The following is a 15438-nucleotide window of genomic DNA, read 5'->3' on the forward strand; positions in this document are numbered from 1 at the left end:
AAAACAGACAGAGATGCTGCAAAAAAATAAAATTACAGACCAATAACCCTGATGAATGCAGATGCAAAGATCCTCAACAAAATCAACCAATAACCCTGATGAATGCAGATGCAAAGATCCTCAACAAAATCAACCAATAACCCTGATGAATGCAGATGCAAAGATCCTCCAATGCATCATCAAGAAGATCATACAATACGACCAAGTAGGTTTCATCCCAGGAATACAAGGATGATTTAACATCTGTGAATCTATCAACATCATATAAACATCAACAACAAGAAAAATAAAAATCACATGATCACATCAATTGACGCAGAGAAAGCAGTTGATAAGGTCCAACACCCATTCTTGATCAAAACTCTCAGCAAGATGGGAATGAAAGGAACCTTTCTCAATCTAGTTGAAGCCATCTACCATAAGCCAATGGCAAATATTATTCTCAATGGAGAAAAACTAAAAGCCTTTCCTCTAAATTCTGGTACAATACAAGGCTGTCCGCTCTCACCACTCCTCTTCAACAAAGTACTGAAAATACTTGCTATAGCAATCGTACAAGAAAAATATATCAAGGGAATCCAGATAGGAAAGGAAGAAGTCAAGCTCTCATTGTTTGAAGATGACATGATACTCTACTTAGAAAATCCTAAAGACTCTACCAAAAAGCTTCTAGATACAATAGATTCATATAGCAAGGTGGCAGGCTACAGAATTAACACACAGAAATCAATGGCCTTTTTATACACCAATAATGATAGGGATGTGATGGACGTTAAGAAGGCAATCCCATTCACATTAATGCCACACAAACTCAAATATATTGGAGTCAACTTGACCAAAGATGTGAAGGACCTATACAAAAAAAAAAAAAACTACAAAGCCCTACTCCAAGAAATAAGAGAAAACATACAGAAATGAAAACACATACCCACCTCATGGATTGGCAGGATTAACATAATTAAAATGGCAATACCCCCAAAGCATTATACAGATTTAATGCCATCTCTCTAAAGATACCCATGACATTCTTCAAAGAAGTGGATCAAACACAGATGAAGTTCATCTGGAACAATAAACACCCTCGAATAGCTAAAGCACTCCTAGGGAAAAGGAATATGGAAGGCACTACTCTCCCCAACTTTAAACTGTACTACAAAGCAATAGTTATCAAAACAGCATGGTATTGGAATAAAGACAGACCCTCAGATCAGTGGAATAGGCTTGAGTTCTCAGAAAATGTTCCCCAGACATACAAGCACCTAATTTTTGACAATGGAGCAAGAAATCCTTAGTGGAGCAGGAAAAACCTCTTCAACAAATGGTGCTGGCAAGACTGGTTAGCTACTTGCAAAAAAGCGAACATAGACCCCCAGTTAACATCATGTACAAAGTTAAAATTCAAATGGATTAAAGACCTTGATATCAGACCTGATATCATAAGGTATATAGAACAACACGTAGGTAAAACTCTCCATGATATTGAGACTAAAGGCATCTTCAGGGAGGAAACTGCACTTTCCAAACAAGTGGAAGCAGAGATAAACAGAATACATTAAGCTGAGAAGCTTCTGCAACTCAAAAGAAACAGTACTCAGAATACAAGAGCCACCCAGTGTGTGGGAGAAACTGTTCACCCAATACCCATCAGATAAGGGGCTAATATCCAAAATATACATGGCACTGACAGTACTTTACAAAAAAACAAAACAAAACAAAACATCTAATTCCATCAAAAAAGGGAAGACAAAATAAACAGACACTTTGATAAAAAAAAAAAAGAAATACTAATGGCCAAAAGGCATATGAAAAAAATGCTCCTCATCACTAATCAGGGAGATGCAAATCAAACAACGATGAGATACCACCTCACACCACAGAGATTGACACACATCACAAAGAAAGAGAACAATTGGTGCTGGATGGGATGTGGAGAGAAAGGAACTCTTATCCACTGCTGGTGGGAATGCTGTCTAGTCCAACCTCTATGGAAAGCGATATGGAGATTCCTCCAAAAATTGGAAAATGAGCTTCCATTTGACCCAGCTATTCCACATAGGGATATACCATAGGAACACAAGAATACAATACAAAAATCCCTTTCTCACACCTATATTTATTGCAGCACTATTCACAATAGCCATGCTCTGGAAACAACCAATCTGCCCTTCAGCAGATGAATGGCTAAAGAAAGATGGTACATATGTACAATGGAATATTTCTCAGCCGTCAGGAGAGATGAAGTCATGAGATTTTCCTATACATAGATGTACATGGAATATATCATGCTGAGTGAAATAAGTCAGAGGGAGAGAGATAGAGGCAGAACAGTCTCACTCATCTATGGGTTTTAAGAAAAATAACAGTCACTTTTGCAACAATCCTCAGAGACAATGAGAGGAGGGCTGGAACTTCCAGCTCACTTCAAGAAGCTCACCACAAATAAAAGAAAATTGAAGCCACTTCAGTACTTCTTTTAGGCATATTTACTTTCTCTTTGATTTATTGTTTTTATTCATATTCTAACTAGCATTTGACAAGTAGACAAATAAAAAATACATTTTACTTATATATTATTGGTTAGTTATCTCTAAGTCCTATCAGCTTATAATGTGTATGTTGTCTATATTTCTGTGTCTCATTTTAATGGAACAGAGCTTGAGTAGTAGGCCTTTAACAAATATTGGTTGAATGAGTGAATATATAAAATATGCAAAAAATAAAATTCTTTTCATAAATATAATGTAAAGAGACAAGGTGACCTTTCTGTTCTAAGTCAAGGAAGGTGAGGCATAGTACAAGGTTTCTTCTGGGCTGCAGTTGTAGGCTCTATACTTAACATAGAATAATATGACAGCACTAAATGAAACTATTGCCAATTATAAATAACCACAATACAGATACTCCTCGCTTAACGACCAAGTTCTATTTCAACAGCTTTGTCGTTAAGCGAATTGGTTGTTAAGTGAGGAACTGCATGTACTGTTTACAGTAGTACAGTATACACATAGTCCTTGACAATACAGTATTCTGAATAAGTAAAATAATGAGAAAGATAAAACTGAAAACTTGCACTTGTTTTAATTTGCATAAATTGTGTAATTTAAATACAGTATAGTAATAGTCTTATTGATACTATGTATATTCTAAAGATAAATCCTCCTCTATCTGAGAATTTTTATTTAAAAATTATACCCAGGGAATGGTGAGCTAGTACATAATTAGGGCAATTGTCTTACATTTTTCTATAATGCATTTCCTATAATCGATTTCTCGGATCCTATATGGTCTCCTGAGTTCCACCAGGAGTAATTGCAGATCTAGGAGTAATGTCTGAGCATCACTAGGTGGGTGAGGTATCTCACCCTCAAAATAAAAACATGCTCAGAAATATAAAAAGAAGTTCTTTTACTATAGAAATTTTCGCATTCTGGTATATCAGTAATAGGAAATATTTGGAGGTTCAGATCACCTCTAAAAAGTGTATGTGTTTATTCTGCAGTCTTATAATTAACCTTGAATTTTTGTTTATTCCCTCCCCCCCCCATATCTGGAAATACTCACAGCTAAATCCTAGCTCTGAGCTTAGGTATCCTTCTTGGTAAACTTGGGAAGGAGACCAGATTTGGCTCCAAGGATTGAAGTCAAGTTTGCTGAATACAAGGCAAATGCCCTGCCCACTGTAGATATCTCGGCCCTCCTTAAACTTGAGTTTCTATGTAAACCTCTGGGATATAAACATAGTAGAAATAGATTTTGCGTGGTTATTTTCTCCTTGTTTCAATTGAACTTGTCTTACTTTGGATAGTTACTGTTCAGTACTTGAACAAAAAGCAAGACAGTTTTTAGTTTTGAGTCCTTGTGAATGTTTTGAGAAGGATAACCCTGTAAGTGAAGCTGCTTAGGAGTTTTCAGTAATAAAAAAAATGAGCTAGCTTGACCAAATTCTAACTATGACACTGAGATTACTTGAAGTGATGTCTACTTCATACTTTTTCTGAAACAGCATTAAATTACCACTAAATCAGACATATGATACAACCACTAAATGAGTACTAGGTATATTTTGTTCCTACAATAATATTTTAAAATCAAGAACCCCCAAAATATAATTAAGGAAAGGGGAAATGACTTAAGATTGCTCTAACCATTTTGGTTCATGATGAAAAACAGTGAAGTTTGAGTTAATTGAAGAGACCATATCTATATGTTTGCAAGGCACTGGGTGAGAGCTGAGAAAGTGGACTATTTTTTTTTTTTACTTAAATGAGAATAATTAGAACTTCATTCCTAAAATTCACACTGACTAGAGTTGAAATCTTAACTCCTTAGTTAACTGGTAAGGGTTTTTTGTTTTTAGGTTTTTTTTTTTGTGTGTGTGCATTTGTATTTGGAAGGGGGGGTCAAACCTGGCAGTGCTCAGTGGATATTCCTCGCTCTTTGCTTAGAAATCACTCCTGGCAAACTCAGGAGACCAAATGGGATGCTGGGGATTGAACACGGGTCCATCATGGGTTTGTCATGTGCAAGGCAAATGCAGTACTGCTATGCTATCATTCTGACCCTTTGTGTTTTGTCTATTATTTAAAACTTAATAACAAGGGGGCCAGAGAGATAGCATGGAGATAAGGTGTTTGCCTTTCATGGAGAAGGATGGTGGTTCGAATACTCGCATCTCACATGGTCCCCTGCCAGGGGCGATTTCTGAGCATAGAGCCAGGACTAACCTCTGAGCGCTGCACGGTGTGACCCAAAAAAACAAAAAACAAAACAAAACAAAATAAAAAAACCTTAATAACAAATGTTCCATGAGTTTTTTCCAAGGTAATTAATAGCTTCTCTATCTTTGGTCCTTTAACACTTGATTAACTTCTATTAGGTTCATCTAAAGATACTATTATTATTTTTTTCATGACAGGCTATTTTAGACTATTTCTCCAAGGGCCTAGGCTTCATCTTATTCATCATTATATTCAGTACCAAGCACAATAAATGTTCAATTCATTTTTTAGATCTTGAATAATCATATATGGAATTAACATCTGCATGACCCTTTAAGGTTTAAAGCATGTTATTCTGTTTTGTAACACGTTCCACATCCTGAGAAACTAAACGATTGTGGTATCCCTATTTCATATATGAAGAATGGGCGGCGCTGAAGAGGTTAAGAAGCATCAGCGAGGTTACACAGCCATGAAGAGATGGCTCTTGAATGTGGTTTTTTTCATCCCAGTCCCTTCCTTTTTTTCTCTGCTTTGCTAAACTTTTATTAGAAAATGTTTTTAGAGAGAGAAGAATAAGAGAACTGGGCCCTTCAGAGAAGTATGGAGTAAATGAGATTTTGTTTCAGAACATGGGAGCTGGGAATAGAGGTGAAAAACTACATCTACTGCCAATTTTGTCTAGAGTAGCCTTGAAAGCTAACATTTTATAAAGACACCACTGAGCTCAGATTTCCACAGAGGGCAGGTCAGCAGTAATCCTAGCATTATGTGCTCTCAGGTCTGTGACCACAACATAAATGCCAGAGAAAGAAATCTTACAGTCAGTTTGTGAACTCCTTTTGAAAATGCAGGTGTGGTTGTAAAGAGTCTGGAACACCAGGGAGAGTAAGTTACAAGGGCAAATATTAAATATTCATTTCAAGAAAGGATCATTGAGCTTTATAATACTATTGACTGCTCTCTAGTTTTTTTTTATTTTTGGTTCAAGAACAACAACAGAAAGATTTTGTGGCTGTAGACTCGAAGACCGAGTTTAAAAAAATTCAGTCAGCAGAGGAAATAAATGTGTTGTAGAGTGGCAGAATTTAGTGTTTTTTTTAAACAATGGGTAGATAACGTGGGATTTTAGAGAATGTTTTATGATGGTTAAATTTGACTAATTAGGCAAATACATTTACATTTCACTATTTGAAATCAAAGCTAGGTTTGGTGAACTTGCACGTTGAGGTAAAGTGTAGGGGGGAAAAAGGAAGATGTCCAGAAGAGAAAAATATACTAGGAATAATAATTCTGATATTTATTAAGTACCTAGAACTTTAGTTCACCTTTCCTATACCCAAATTAGTCAATGGCATTTGGATTATTTTCCTGCTGGCCTTAAATGACAGGTGCATGTTTTGTCTTGTAGTGAAAGTTTAAAGATAGCAGTGGATAACCCTTAAGCTTTTCTTTCCTCACACCATTTCAAGAAATGGAATATTCTAGCATACTTCCCAGTATTTCCATGTATACAGGGATCTTGACAAGGTCTGTGATTTCTTTACTTGCAATATCAGCCATTTATTACTAATGCTTTGCATTCAGTTGTTTCCTTTTATTTTCAAGACACTTCCCAAAAAATTCATTGGGAAAGGAATGTACTAGGTATGTATAGTGATGATCCCCTTAAATGAAGTCACCAAATGGTGACTGTCACCCTATTCCTTCCAGCTTTCCTACCCTTCATCTTCCTGAGTAGAGTTCTTAAGCATATACCTCACCTCTGTTCCTTTTTTAAAATTGGGTTTCCTCTTTATCACTGTCACTCATCAACAAAAAACAGCACAAACAATAATAATAAAACCTGGCTATTTGACTAAATAACCTTCCTCTGCCTTGTTATTTTGTCTGATCCCCTTCTCTGATGTTGGAAAGAAAAACCCTTGAAGACAGCTACCATCATAAGCCATAATTTATATTCAAGACAAGCTAGCTTTTAGGTATTTATTACATTTTACATCTGAACATAAAACTAATGGAAATAATCCCAGAAATAATGTGTTGTTCTCTCTCTTAATTACTTTTCTTTTTTTTTCTGACTGGTAAAAATAGGAAAAGGTGGGGTTAGTTATTTAGAAGGGGAACGATATTTCTGTAAATGTCAATAGTTATGAAACACCATTTTAAACCTTTATAAATGATTATCTTTCTCAGTACTGATGAGGCAGTTTCACATTGCTGTTCAATTTATTTACTCAGGAGACCAATTTATTTCACTACCTCAGTACTAACTGTTTGCATTGACATCTAGGTCTGCTTTGAGCAAGTAACTGTGACAAGTTGTTTATTGAACTGTAAACAGGTATTGTCTGAATCTAAACAATGGCTTTATCTAATTAGGAGACCTTGGGCATCATCTTAGCCCCATGTGGCTATTCTAACCTAGTCTCGCCTCTCCTGAAGATTGCCTATGCCTTTTAAAATCATTTTGCTCACATTAAAACCCTTTACCACAAAGCGAAAATAATCTTTATTTTGTCCTGTTACTTTACATACTGGTGTTTTGTGTAAAAATAAAAATAAAAGAGAGAAGACTAGCTGTCATAAACTGAGCCAGGAAAGTTCAATTTAGAAAGGCTGAATAAGAAAAGGAGAACGTCATGAATGAGATATAAGAAGAAAAGAAAGACAGAATAAGATGGTTTGGATCTGTTGCTTCGTCTGTAAAAATATCTTGTATAAATTAGAAAACAATTTCTACCAAAAGAGAATTCAATGACATGATCATGATAGGAGTTTTCATACAGAATTGCAGATATGATTATGGAAAAGCAGAATAGAAGAGTTGGGGGTAAGAAGGAGAGTTAATTTTCTAGACTCAAGTTGAAACAGAACAGTATGAAAGCACTTGGGAACCCTCATCTTACCACTCTAGCTTTGTGTCTGGAGATGTTAATTGGATTCAGCAATCAATGTCTTTTGTTTTCAGCCCCAAGCACTTTTCTAAAAGCTTGGCCCAATATTGGAAAGATGAACTCTTAACGAAGCTTTACTTTTCAGTAGCAGTTATTATTATTACAGTTTCCTCTTGAAAGTGGAGAACTAATTGCGATTTTGAAAGAAGAAAAAAAAAAGACACAAAACTTCATTGTGGTTAAAGTTGGAACCTGAGGCCAAACATAGATTCTTTCTAAAAAAAAAAAAAAAAAGAGAGAGAGAGATACCCCACTGGTACACATTAAAAAAGAAAACCCTGCATCAAAGGAAGTAGGGCAAAAGAGGGTTTTTGTTTTTTTTTTGCCAGCCATTGTGTAGACACTATTTTATCACAAAACTAGATTTTCATAGACTTTTTGTCTCTCCCCAAGTGTTAGGAAAGTTGCTTTCTTGATTGCTTCCTTAATGATTTGCGTAATTGGTTTCCCTCACTGCGGCCCAATTGGAAGGTTCATTGCGAGTGCCTCATGAAATATGAATCTCTTTAAAAATTAATCATAAATCAATATTAATTCAATAAAATATTTTAATCTGCGGTATAAATATTTTATACCTTCACCCAGACATGCAGATTTCAAAAAGCTGTCTTCCTGTTTCTGACAGGCTGTCCACATCTGCCAGTAGGACATGAAAATATTCCTCCTTTCAGAGGCCTCAGGGCTCTCTCAACAAGAGATGTCCAGGTCAATGGTTATGTTTATTCAAACTGCTGAAGGAATGCAAATGAGATGCATGCTGCCGCGCCACTAAGAAAAGTTTACCTTGTTTAATCGAATTTCTGCTTTCTCTGCTCTCTGCCTGCAATACTCGGAGATGGAGTCTCAGGCAATCTTCTAGGTTAATCTCCATTCACACCAGGTTTGACTCATATCAGACCTGGCATGCAGGAGGCACCTGAAGGCTGTCCTTGACAAGGGACTTGTAAAGAGATGGACTGCCACAGATCTAGGTGAAATGAGCCAGTGGTACCCAGCTTATAAAACCAGAGATTTACTGGAGCAGACAGGTCTGAGTTTAAACAGGCTTCTCTCTCTATTGAAACCCTGTCTGTCACTTGGATCAGTCATCTCTCCTGTCAGAAATCATCAGCTCAAACAATGGCCTGGTGTCTGAGCTGAACTGAAAGGACAGCAATGCCCAGATAACAGATAATCATGTGTTATTCTGATCAGTGAGTTTGGGTTCTCTTGTGTTTTCTTGCCTGAATTCTGAAAGGTGTGTTGGAGTTCCAGGTGCAGAATAAAGCCATAAAGAGAAGGCAATGATAATGAATGGGGGGTGGGGGTGGGGTGGGGAATGGCTCAGTGCTGATTCAATACCAGAAGTGGTAGGTAATGGCTAAAACAATCATTTTCCTCCTGTTGGGGTTTCCACCTTCATTTGTCTTTAATATGTCTGTGCTATCTGATGTCTAAGCTATGTTGTTGGAGAGAATAGACTCCCCAAAGAAGAAAATACCAACTGAAGGCATTACAATTTCTTGGACTATGGTTTGCTTCTTTAGGGAGCAATGGTAAATGAGGCAATTGAATTACTGAATGTTTTCTGTACACGGACCAAGCCCTGGAGAACAAGTCTATATAGGTTAGAATAGCCCCAAACAAGGAAATGAATATTATGAACACAGTGAGGATTTAAATAAGAAACCAAACAGAAAAGAACTGAGTCCCTTTTAGCTTTGCTTGGTCCCCAAAGTCTCATGTAGTGTCTTGTGAGTAGTATGTCCTCGATAGACATTTTGCTGAAGAAATGAATATTTACATATTCATTTTGACAGCTATTTAATTTGCCTTTATAGTATTCTCTGGACACAAAACTGTGAAGTGACATGATATATCTGAGTAACTCTTCAGTAATTTACTATTCTATCTCCCTTTTGGATGAGAAGTTTGCAGCTTTAGAGAAATACACATTTATTTTTGTTTGTTTTGGGGCCAGGGGTTACTCCTGGCTATGTGCCCAGAAATTGCTCTTGGCTTGGGGGACCATATGGGATGCCATAGGATTGAACCGCGGTCCGTCCTAGGTTAATGCATGCAAGGCAAATGCCCTACTGCTTGCACCACCACTATAAGTATAAGAATATATTCTTTTTGGTTTTTGGATCCCACCCAACAGCACTCAGGGATCACTCCTGTCTCTACACTACGAAATCTCCCCTGGCAGGCTGAGGGACTATATGGGATGCGAGGATTTGAACCACCTTTCTTCTGCATGCAAACATCCTACCTCCATGCTATCTCTCCAGCCCCAGAAATATACATTTTTCTTTTTTTTAAATTTTTTAATTTTTTTTTGTTTTTTTTCGGGCCACACCCGTTTGATGCTCAGGGGTTACTCCTGTCTAAGCACTCAGAAATTGCCCCTGGCTTGGGGGGACCATATGGGACACCGGGGGATCGAACCGCGGTTGCGATCTTTCCTTGGCTGGCGCTTGCAAGGCAGACACCTTACCTCTAGCGCCACCTCGCCAGCCCCAATATACATTTTTCTACATTAATATGCATTGGTGGTGAAGGAATGTCACTGTATGATTCAGTTCCTGTGATTTATTCACTTTTGTATGTGACAGGGAATTGGAAATGTTTTTCTCTGAGGTCTCCTAAGTCAACATAGTATTGCCTCTTCCATCTCTTGCTTTTTGAAACAGTTGGGTTTTTTTTTTTCCCCTGAGAGTACCTGAGTTGGTTCTCTGTATTCATCTTTCATAAACCTGCTGATGACACTGCGTGGATCAGAACACCAAGGAAGAAGGAGCAGAGTCTATTATTAAAGCAAAAGATACCTTTTATGGGTACACCGCCTGTTTGTGCTGCCAAAATTTTAGCAATGATACTCCCACATCTTGGAAAACCTCTTGCTCAGAGAAAACAAAAGGAAACAAACAAAAAAAAAAAGAGACTTTATTTTCCTTCTCTGTTTCCTTCCACTTTTCTCTTTTATTCCATTTTTCTTTTTTTTCCTCTCTCTTCTTTGTTTTATTGGTAGTTGTCACCAATTTTTTTTCTCCCTTTTTCTTATCCTTTTTTATCTCCAATGACGGTGGAATAGATGCTCAATCTACAACTAGCTGTAAAGTGGATACCAGTTGCACTAGCATTCTGGGGGGGGGGTAAAGGAGGGAGATATGGGATGCATACTGGGAATAGGGGCGGAGGGAGGACAGCACTGGTGGTGGGAATGCCCCTCATTCATTGTAACTATGTACTATAAATGATGCAGTGAAAGATTTGTAATGCACTTTGGTCACAATAAAAATAATAAAAAAAAAGATACTCTCTGTCTTGCTGGCTTGCATGACATCAAATCAATCTTTGACATTTTTATTATTATTTTGAGGGCTTAAGACCAATGCTGAACGTCTGGAAGTTATATTGGTTTGATGATAGAAAAGATTAGGAGCTATTTTAAATTATTAAACAAATATTGATATGTAAAATGACATTTGGAAAATAGCTACTTAGTGGTCTTAAGTGTCATGCAGTCCCACTGATTAAAGCCAGCAGTGGTTCTCAAACATATTAGTCCTACTGCTCTCTTTTCAGAAAAAATAAATCGCTCAACACTCCATCCCCATCTTAGCAGTCAACCTTCTTTAAAAGAACAAAGAGTAAAAGTGCCTCTCCAGTTATACCCATTTCTTTCTTTCTTCTTTCTTTTCTTTCTTTCTTTCTTCTTTTTTCTTCTTTCTTTCTTCTTTCTTTTCTTTCTTTTCTTTCTTTCTTTCTTTCTTTCTTTCTTTCTTTCTTCTTTCTTTCTTTCTTTCTTTTCTTTCTTTCTTTCTTTCTTTTTCTTTCTTTCTTTCTTTCTTTCTTCTTTCTTTCTTTCTTTCTTTCTTTCTTTCTTTCTTTCTTTCTTCTTTCTTTCTTTCTTTCTTTCTTTCTTTCTTTCTTTCTTTCTTTCTTTCTTTCTTCTTCTTTCTTTCTTTCTTTCTTTCTTTCTTTCTTCTTTCTTTCTTTCTTTCTTTTCTTTCTTTCTTTCTTTCTTCTTTCTTTCTTTCTTTCTTTCTTTCTTTCTTTCTTTCTTTTCTTCTTTCTTTCTTTCTTTCTTTCTTTCTTTCTTTCTTTCTTTCTTTCTTTCTTTCTTTCTTTCTTTCTTTCTTTCTTTCTTTCTTTCTTCTTTCTTCTTTCTTTTCTTTCTTTCTTTCTTTCTTTCTTCTTTCTTTCTTTCTTTCTTGTTTCTTTCAATTTTTATTTATTAATTTATTTGTTTTGTTTTTTTTGGGGGGGGCACACCTGGTGATGCTCAGGGGTTACTTCTGACTCTGAGCTCAGAAATCGCTACTGATTTGGGAGACTGTCTGGGACGCTGGGGGGTGGGATCGAACCGCGATACTTCCTAGGTCAGCACATGCAAGGCAAATGCCCTACCATTTGTGCCACTGCTCTTGACAAAGTAACTTTCAGATCAAATAGATCTTAAAACCAACTTCCTTGCTCTAACCACTTTGTTGAGGGGTATTTTGTGGTTAACAGGGAGAAAAACTATGAATCATGGTACTTTTTAAAACAATTTGAGGCAATTTTTTCTCTCTTAGTGTTTTTCCACAAGATTATTGCTTTTGTGTGTGTGTGTGTGTGTGTGTGTGTGTGTATCTGACATGAGTCTTATTTAGCATTGCATTATCCCCTAGAGACCTTGTAACATTGGGATTGGGGGGCTGGTTCATCTTTTGGGTTTTGAGATGCATCCAATCACTTAGCAATGGTGCTACTGTTTAAGGCCTTCACATTTACAATGCCTATGCTGCTCACTGACCACTTCTTTTCATTTCCTTCCACTGTACTGTCACCATTGGGATGGATATATTTTCATTTTCACTCATAAAAGTAGGTGAAACTCAATCTCTAATTTGGGTGGAAGAATAAGCTTTTATTGATTCATTTACATTAGAGCATATTGTCTGTAGATGTATACATCTTCCTATGAAGATGAGTAAAGAAGTAACTTGGTTCATAACTTGGTTCACATATTTTTACTATAGGAGAGCTTAATATCCAGTTACTTATTTATTTATTTTAAGCCAACCATATTAACTTGGAGGCAAAAAACAATTATGTTAAATTAGAATATCTGTCCCCAATATTTTGAGAGACACATGTAAATCCTAAAGGTATTTGTATATCACTATATTTTATGTAATAGTTAAATTTTTATTTAGGAGTAATTTATTTTTAGAAAAGTTCTGGTTATATTGGGTAGATAGATGATTAAAAACTGGTTATGATTGAGTAATTGCTTGAGAGAGCCTAAAGATACATGAGCATTCCATATGCACTTGATATATTGTTGTGTATATTATAAAAGGTGTTTTTATAATCATTAACTACTTTTTATTTATTTTTATTTTTATATATTAATATCTTTATTTCAGCACCATGGTTACAATAATGTTTGTAATTGGGTTTCAGTCATAAAAAATTACACTCTTCTTCACCAGTGTCAACTTCCCCCACCATTGTACCCCACAGTTTTCCTCCTTTATCCCGTGCCTGTCTTTGAGGTAGGCATTATGTTTCTCTCATGTAGTACCATTGCCATGATAGTTGTTGGGGTAGTTATTTCTCTAATTGCACTCACCAATCTTTGTGATAAGTTTCATATCATTAGCTGATCCTTTCAAACCTCATCTTTAGTGTCTCTGGGTACTATACTGGATTAAAGACCTTGATATCAAACCTGAAGGTATATAGAAGGTATACCATAAGGTATATAGAAGAACTCATAGGTAAAACACTATATGACATTGAGACTAAAGGCATCTTCAAGGAGGAAACACCACTGTCCAAACAAGTATAAGGAGAGATAAACAAAAGGGATTACATTAAGCTGATAAATTTTTGCACCTCAAAGGAAACAGTGACTAGTATACAAAGACCACCCACAGAATGGAAGAAAATATTCACCCGATAACCATCAGATAAAGGGCTAACATCTATGATAGACAAGGTACTGACAGATTTTAAGAAGAATAAAACATCTAACTCTGTCAAAAATAGGGAGAAAAAACTAACAGACACTTCTTCAAAGAAGAAACACAAATGGCCAAAAGACACATAAAAATAAATTACTAATCATTAGGGAGATGCAAATCAAAACAACACTGAGGTATCATCTCACACCACAGAGACTGGCACACATCACAAAGAACAAGAATAATCAGTGCTGATAGGAATGTGGGGAGAAAGGAACTCTCATTCACTGCTGATGGGAATGCCTTCTAGTCCAGGCTTTATGGAAAACAGTAAAGAGATTCCTCAAAAAACTGGAAATTGAACTCATATGACCCAGCTATTCCCCTCCTAGGAATATACCCTAGGAACACAAAAATACTACTCAAAAAATCCCTTCTCACACCTATATTCATTGTAGTGCTATTTACAATAGCCAGACTCTGGAAACAACCAAGATGCCCTTCAACAGATAAATGGCTAAAGAAACTGTGGTACATATACACAATGGAATATTATGGAGCCATCAGGAGAGATGAACTCATAAAATTTTCCTATATATGGATATACATGGAATCAATTATGTTGAGCTAAATAAGTCAGAGGGAGAGAGATAGACATAAAATAGTCTCACTCATCTGTGGAATTTAAGAAAAATAAAATATATAGTTAATGTTTTGATTTACAGTACTTTAATATTCTAGCAATTGAATATAGTTTCACAAATTCAGAAAGCCACACTCTTGGATAAATTCAGCTTTCTGAGCTTTATTAATTTTAACTAGAAATAGGACTATATTTACTTTGTAGGATTATGTGAGATTTAGTGAGATATATTAATGGAGTAGAGTCTCTGGCTCTAGAAATAATAACTATTAAAAATAAACAGAACTTGGATAAAATACTTGTTTCACATGCATTTAATGTGAGTTTTATTTCTGTTGTCATACCCTGCCAGGACTCCTGAGGATACCTAAGCACAGAAACAGGAGTAATCATGGAGCACTCTAGGTATAACCCAGAAACCATAACTACCTCCCCCCAAAAAAGTGAACAAGATTTTAGTTCATTCTAAGAACATGCTTTAAAATATTATCATTGAGATTGGGACTGGAGTAATAGTACAGTGGGTAAGGTGCTTGCCTTGCATAAAACTGATCTGGGCTTGATCAATGGTTTTACTCCTAGCTTTTTTAAGGTGGGGTTGGGTTATACACGGCAGTGCTCAGGGGTTACTCCTGGCTCTGCACTCAGAAATTGATCCTAGCTTGGGAGACCTTATGGGATGCTGGGGATTAAACCTGTGTCCGTCCCAGGTTGGCTGCATGCAAGGCAAATGCCTTACCACTGTGCTACCACTCCAGCCCCGTATTCCTCAGTGAGCTCAGGGATCACTCCTGATTGGTCACAGAAGACTATAAGTGATATCAGAGATCAAATCCAGTTCTGATGGGTGCAAGTACTCTATCCACTGTACTATTGTTCCAGTTCCTATAAGGGAAATTTTAATACAAAATGGATTTCATTACTTAATCAGTCATATTAAGATGTTGGTCATTTTCATCATGCATTTTAACAGCATGGATGTACTCTGGGGGAATTGTGCTGAGAACTCATCAGTAAGTGAAAGAAATATGTGGCTGGAGTGATAGCACAGAGGTAGGGAATTTGTTTTGCATGCTTATGACCTGGGATGAACCTGGGCTTGATCCCTGGCATCCCATATGGTCCCCCAAGCCTGCCAGGAGTGATTTCTGAGTGCAGAGTCAGGAATAATCTCTGAAAGTTGC

Source organism: Suncus etruscus, chromosome 19 (genome assembly GCF_024139225.1).
Source record: "Suncus etruscus isolate mSunEtr1 chromosome 19, mSunEtr1.pri.cur, whole genome shotgun sequence".
Taxonomy (NCBI): Eukaryota; Metazoa; Chordata; class Mammalia; order Eulipotyphla; family Soricidae; genus Suncus; species Suncus etruscus.